Raw genomic sequence first — 7,753 nt, 5'->3', positions numbered from 1 at the left:
CAGGCCCCGGCAACGCCCACTTCCGGCCTGATGCCAGGGCGGGGCCGCACTTCCTGTGATTGTGTCTTGCGCAGGCCCAGTGCAGCAAGGCCAACGCTTGCGCTGCCCTCTTTGGCTACCCGTCCTGCCACTAAGGCTACTTCTTGGGGGTCTCCGGTTTCTTTGCTTTTAGCTACCAACCTTCCTCTACTCCCTGGCCTAAGTGGTCCTACGTGGGTGGAGAACTTCCTTTGTTGACTTTTGAGCGGCCATCTTAGAAAAATCAGGGAAAGAATGGGACTGGTCAGTATAGGGTGCTGTTTATAAGGAAGCCTTGTTCGTAGGAGTTGTTGAGACAAATGTAATTTAGATTTTGAGAGCTCAAAAGAAGAATGATGGAGACAGGTACAACAGTTTAAGAAAAATCAAAAAGGGCAGGGATTTTGTGTCGGTGTAGTGCATCTAGGCTCCCAGTCGAAAAGGCAACGGTAGTCTCAGAATAGTTGGAGGATGATACAGTGTTGATGGGATTGAAGGGAGTTTTAGGCTAGAGAGGACAGATGGGTCAAAGAACTCAAAGCAGGAAACTCAAAACATTGTGAGCTTTATTTAGAAAACACCCCATTCCAAAACTGTTTACCCACCTTAATATAAATACTTGTCCCCAACCTACTTAGGAAAACAGGTACTAAATTGGACTGATGGTCAAATGGGAGCACAACATATGCCAGGAAGTGGTAGAGAAACTATAAATTGCTATAAGGAGGAAATTAATAGGGCCTGAGATAACCTGGGGAAGCACTAGGGGGAAAAGGATTTAAACTGTAAACTTTATACTCTAAATTTAGGCTATAAATTTTATAGCCTTTGAAAAGGTGTTGACACTGTGGGTAGATCTGGCGACACTATTTTAAAAACATTGAGTTGTAAAATACATTGATAGAAAATTTTGTACTGTCCAAAGGTAGCAGGCAGTCTAGAAGTTGGCTGACTGCTGAAATAGTGAGACTTTTGACCCACTAAAGTGGGTAAGAGCCTAAATACACAAAGGATCATCAGAATAGCAAAAACGAAGTATCTTAGGTAAATGGGATCTTGGGAGTGTGACATTTTATTTTTACGTGAATAATCCGTAAATAAATTACCAGCTTTGACCCTCTTCAGTCAGCAGGCTAAAAAGTGTACCCTTCATTGTTTTCAGTACAGAATAAGACCCTAAAAAGAGCTGTGGGATAGAGGCAACAAGCCTGTCATCTCAGCACTTGGGAGGCCGAGGTAAGAGGATTGCCATGGATCCCGGACCAGGACAAACTGGTCAATCAACTGACCAACCAAAACTCTAAAAAGAGTTTGTGGCTAGGAGATGGGCGTAAGACTTTCTTGTTGCAGGATAATAGTTCTTAGTCATATCTGCATATTAGAATCATCTGGGGGAGTGCTTAAGAGACACCATGAGGCTCAAGGCCCTGGGTTGGTCCCCAGCTCCGGAAAAAAAAAAAAAAAAAAAAAAAAAAAAAAGAGACACCATGAGGCCAGGTGATGACACAGCTTTTAATCCCAGCACTCAGGAGGCAGAGGTAGGTGATCTCTGAGTTCAAGGTCCGCCAGGTCTACAAAGAGAGTTCCAGGACATCCAGGGCTACATACACAGAGAAACCCTGTCTTAAAAAAAAACAAGGGGTTGGGGATTTAGCTCAGTGGTAGAGCGCAAGGCCCTGGGTTCGGTCCCCAGCTCCGAAAAAAAGAAAAATGAAAAAAAAAAACAAACAAACCAAACCAAACCAACCAACCAAACAAACAAAAACCCAGCCCTTCCTCACCCAAGACAGACCATGTAAATTCCCCTCCTTGACCAATTAATCACAAGAGAGCCAGGCCTAGTTATTTTTAAAGCTTACCCAGATGATTCTAATGTGCATCCAGACTAAGAACCACTGATTTAGGCACTCTTGAATTTACAAAAGCATTTCTTTTACCTGCATGGCCTGGATGATTCATTAGAGCAAGCTGTTGAGTGCTTTTTTTTTTTTTTTTTTTTTTCAGAGAAAAATTGCTTCATTGAAAACAGCATAACGCACTTCAGGAAAAGCTGGTTTCTTTATTTTTTCTTTTTTTCTTTCTGGCAACTTCACTTCAGATGGTTAGCAAGCAGCTTAAAACAATTCTTAGGAGATCCCGAATTTTGAACTTATCACAATATCATTCATGCAGAATTAGTGGGGTCAGAGTGGTTTGAACTTAACTACTTTTTTTTTTTTTTTGGCTTTAATTAACAGAACTCTGGTGCAATTTTTGTCACTGTTGCTATGACCCATAAGTATTTTTCATTTAGATATTTATATTAAAATTTTTGAGGAAGAAAGAGCTAAGGACTTGAGAGATTGGGGAGAGGGAGCTGGTCTAAAACCAGAACCCTTAATAGACCTCACTGTAGTCCCTGATGCCCTGTCAGGGTGGCAAGATGCTCAACTGGTGGAGCTGCTCCATTTAGCACCAGCAGAGAAGCCCACATTAACTTATAGACAAAAGCCAAAGCTGCCTTTCAGTGGTGATTTGGAAATAAAGATGTGCCACATGTCTGTTCCTTCTATTCTTAAATGCTTTGTTCACTTTCTTTCAAGTAAAAAAAAATCATGCTCTATCTGAGATCCCTGCTGAGTTTTCTTTTAGACTGTTTTTTTTTCTTGCCCAGGTTGATAATATTTGAAAATGGAAAAACAATAAGGCCAAGTAATTTACACAAGGTTCATTCAAGGAGCTAGCTATGGTTACTATCCAAAACTGAATCTGGTCCTTGTTGGTTCTGTGTATATACTATTACATATATATATATATATATATATATATATATATATATATAGTTATAAATAAAGCCAATGATCTAATGATGAAGAAAATCATGTTTCTTCAGGAACATTCAGATTTCAATAAATTAATGAAGTGGCTCAGTGGGTAAGTGACTTGCCACAGAGCCTGATGACCTAAGTTCAATCCCTGGGATAAACTCCTGGAAGTTGTCCTCTGATATCCACATGTGCACATGATATACATGTGAACACATCCAGATAATTAAGAGTAATAATATTAATAAACAGAACCTTTCAGTGTTTCAGAAATCCGAATATGCTTCTATCCAGCAGAAGACTAGGCATATTTTTTTTTGTTTCTGGCTTGAATTAATAATTATTGAGTCTTGTTCTCTCATCTGATTATGACATTTAAGTGTATAGTTAAACATAAAAAGTATTCCATAGATGCAGTTGCAAAATCTGTCGAAATTAGGGCATATGGGGCTGGGGGAGACAGTTTTGTAAGTAAGGTCAGCATGAAGACCTGAATTCATATCCTCACTACTCACGTAGAAAACTTATTTGGTGATAAATCTAAGCCAGGGTATACACACACACACACACACACACACACACACACACACACACACACATTTGTGTGTGTAACACAAGATTTGCTAAGCATTGATTTTAACTGTAACTGCCAAACTTTACAATAAGATCTTTAGAACTAATTGATAATCTAGCTGATTACTTGTAGGCTTCTACCAATATCTCCTTACTTCTCTCCACCAGGCTGGCCTTGAACTCACAGAGGTCTGCCTGACTCTGCCTCCCAAGTGCTGGGATTAAAAGTGTGCCTGGCTCCCCAAACAGTTCTCAGTGTCTCAGAGTATGTTTTATCTGATTTGAGAATGTGGGTGTGCTTTACTAGTGTTGCAATGTCTGTAAGAAATCATCTGCTTTGTAAATGAGTGTGAGGCAAGAAGAGACTACAATACTTGAAGCCATTTCTCTCCTTATTTTATATCGCAGCTGCTTGGGAAGCCTGCGTAGGAATCTGGATAGACAACAGGGAGATGATGTTGGACCAGTGGGTTATGTTTCAGAGCAATAAGACATGTGGAATGTACTCTTCCCCATTTATATTGTGAATGGAGAGCCACAAGCTGATAACCTGACTGCAGGCAAGAAACTTTGTAATTAGAAAGTCTTGTCATTATTCCATTGATATAACTTGACTTGGTAGGAGTTTTTGAAAAAAAAAAAGAAACCAGTCACCTAGAGTTTTGAAAGATCAATTGATTGTGATGGAAATATTTAGCCCAGAGTACTGAGCCTTTCTCCCTCTTTTATTTATTTTCACCTCTTGTCTATAAAGGCTCTTCACATTCAGCAGTTTTAACTATGGGCTCAGGATCAGGCCTGTCTTAAAATATCGCACAATTTAATGATAGTAAAGTAGAAACAAAGTTATATAGAGACACGTACTATTTGTTTTGAGAGCATATGGGAATAGCTAGAACATTGGGGGATTTGGGAAGTATTTGAAGTAATTATATGTATTTATTTTTGAATCAAATTTCTTTGTGTAGCCCTGGATTTCCTGGAACTTGTTGTGTAGACCAGGTTGGCTTAGAACTCAGATATCCAATAGCCTTTACTTCCTGAGTACTGGGATTAAAATTGTGTACCCCCATTCCCAACTTGAGGTATGTTAAAACTACCACTGGGCCGGAGAGATGGTTTAGTGGAGAAGAGCTCTTGTTCATGCAGAAAGGCTGGGTATGGTTTCCACATAGCAGCTTACAACAGTCTATAACTTCGTAACCTTCTGACTTCTGTAGTCAGTAGACATTCAAATGCAAGCAAAACACTCCTGCACATAAAATAAGTAAATATAAAAAGGAATTTAAAATTTATTTCTTTTTTCATCTCAGAATAAATACTCCTCACCTATGTAAGTTTGTCTGTGTTTTATTAAAGCTTGACAAAGTCTTATGTTAGAGTCTAACAAATAGTGCAGCAGTGGTGTCATGTGCCTTTAGTCCCAGTACGAGGGAGGTAGAGGCAGGCAGATCTCTAAGTTTGTAGCTCTGGCTGTTTAGGAACTCAGGACATAGATCAGGGCAACCTCGAATTTACATCTTTCTGCCTATTAGGGGATGATTCCATATAGGAAAATATAATAAAGGTCTAAGCTGATCATGATACTTGGCCATATTCTTAGGGAACATTCTTTTGTCTTTACAGGCTGTTTAAAAGTCAAAGTGTATTTTAAGAACTAGAATGTGGGGGTTGGGGATTTAGCTCAGTGGTAGAGCGCTTGCCTAGGAAGCGAAAGGCCCTGGGTTCAGTCCCAAGCTAAAAAAAAAAAACAAAAAAAAAAAAAAAAAAAAAAAAAAAAAAAAAACTAGAATGTGGGGCCAGGTATGGTGGAAGATTCTAGCACTTGAAAGGTGGACACAGAAAGATTAGGAATTGAAGTTCATTCTCAGTTATATAGTGAATTTGAGGCTAGCCTGAGCTACGTGAGATCCTGTGTAGCTGTCCTTTGCTGCTGTGTGGGTTCTTCTTTCTTCCACCCCTTTGACCCCCCCCAACACTACATAGGAGAAAAAAAAGGATAGCGGGGGGGGGGGAAGGAAAGAGATCCTTGAGTAAAGTCAGGGGTCAGAAAGGGGGCGATGTTATCATTAGATTACATCCTGCTGATTGGGGCATCAATTTCTTTGGGGGGGGTAAGTTTGATCTTCTCTGTCAGGATATGTAAATTTCTTCTTGTTTCTTCTTTGTGCATGACTACTTAACAAACCTTAACCAATAGCAACCAACAATCAACCAACAAACCACCACCAACAGATCCCACCCCCTGGGACCCTAGCATTTAGTTACCTCCTGAAAAGTCCCCAGAATTCAAAATGTCACATGAATGCTGCAAAACCTCTCTGCCACTGGCAGAATCACACCTCTCCTAGAGCATGAGGCCAACCAGAGTTAGCGGCGGCAGGTAATCCTAAGAAACCCCATATCCCACACCTGGGATTAAAACAAAAACATATTTTACAATATTCTGTTTTTCAAAGAAACCGAAACTCCAAAATTGTCACTGTAAACCTGTATGTGCATGTATCTGTGATCTATGCATGTATACGCAATCATGTATATATGCACATGTGTGTAGGGATGGGTATGTACATGTGTAGATGCAGGTGAAGGCTAGAGACTAATGTCAGGTATCTTTAGTGTTCTCTACTTATTTTAACTTTTAGGTCACATTTATTTTTATTTATTTATTTATTTATTGTATGTTTTTGTATGGGTGTGTGCATGCCACAATATGTGGATGGATGTTGGAGAAGCACTTTCAGGGTCAGGTCTCTACGTCCTAGAGATTGAATTTAGATAGTGAACCTTGGCAGCAAGCACCTTTACCCACTGAACCATCTTGTTGGCCCCTTTTACTTCAAAGCAGACATTTATTGATTGATTGTGTGTGTGTATGTGTGTGTGTTATGCTTCCTACAGTTTGCTCTTTCCTATGGAGGTTCCAGGGATGGAACTTAGGTTGTCAGGCTTGGTAGCAAGAGCCCTTGCCAGCTGAGCCACATCACCATATGCTTTGACGGTGTCTCTCACTGAACCTGGAGTTTACTGACTTGGCAAGGTTAGCTGGCTAGTGAGATCCAGGAATCCTGTCTCCAGTGCCGGGAGTACAGCTGTGTGCAGCCATGCCTGGCTTTCTTTGTGGGTGCCGCTGTTGCAAACTCAAACCCCAAACCACAACACACTGAAATAGGCAATGAAAATGAAAACGTTTAGGAAATGAAAGCAAACTGGGTACTGCCCAGAATGTTTGTAGTCCCAAGTCCTCACTTGGAAGTGAGGAGGCTCACTTCAGGAGTTCAAGATAAGCTTGGGTAACAAAACAAACAGGACAAAGTGGTAAGCACTTGTAACTCTAATTTTCAGGAAGCCAAGGAAAGAATTTTGAGTTTGCGGCTAGCTTGGATTATGTATTGAGAAACTCAAAAACAAATAAAAATGCTTATGTACATTTAAGAACATTGGTCTTTGTGTGATGTGTGTAGTAGAAACAAAGTTCAGTTTCCTTTTGTTTCTGCCATAATTAGAGATAAAAAGATTATTAGAAAAGACTAGTAAGTTTGTGTAGGGATGAACCCCAAAAAGGCAGTAAATGTTTGGCTATGAGAATATTTTTATAACAGTAAGTCTAACAAGATAACTGTAACACACTAACTCAACAAACTAGAGAAACAAAACTAAAGCCCCCACTCCTTAGTGTCATTATTTTAAAAGGTAAATTCAATGAAGAGATACAGCTTAAAAGAGGTTGATGCTGTCTGCCAACCGGGACTACAGTGGGATCCTATCTCAGTAGAAAGTATGCATCATTTGGTATGTTTTACATATACAGTGCTAGGTTGGTTATGTGGGAAACACACAATTCTGACCTCTCTTGAGATTGGTGGAGTGGTAGAAGGGTGAAAATTGTCTATTTAAATACCATGTTTGAAATCACTAAAAGAGACAGGAAAGGTTTTAGTGTGGCAAAAGAGTTGAATTTCAAAACGCTCGAATGGGTATTTGAAGGCTGAAGGGTGAAGGATGACATTTAAAAAGGAACATAGTGAAAAAAGCAAGGTGTAATCAGACGGGAGCAAACTGAACCGACAGAGTTAGGAAAGTAGGTCTAGGGTTACGTTCCCAACTCAGTTTGTCATAAAAACTATATCGTTTAAAAGCTGGGAAGATTCGTATAGCAGATTGAAGAAGGGTGATTGGAAGATCACACAGTAAGCGACAGTAAGTGTCTATGGGGAATAATCTATGGAATAATTTCACAGCACACAGAATGATTAACTCCCTTTCTAATATTAGGAATAGGCAAATAAGCTTTGTAGCCTTCGGGTAACGCACAAGGATTTGAAAACAAGTAGGAATAAGAAATCAAGTAAGTTTGT

Source organism: Rattus rattus, chromosome 1 (assembly GCF_011064425.1).
Source record: "Rattus rattus isolate New Zealand chromosome 1, Rrattus_CSIRO_v1, whole genome shotgun sequence".
Taxonomy (NCBI): Eukaryota; Metazoa; Chordata; class Mammalia; order Rodentia; family Muridae; genus Rattus; species Rattus rattus.
This window is presented reverse-complemented; position numbering follows the sequence as displayed.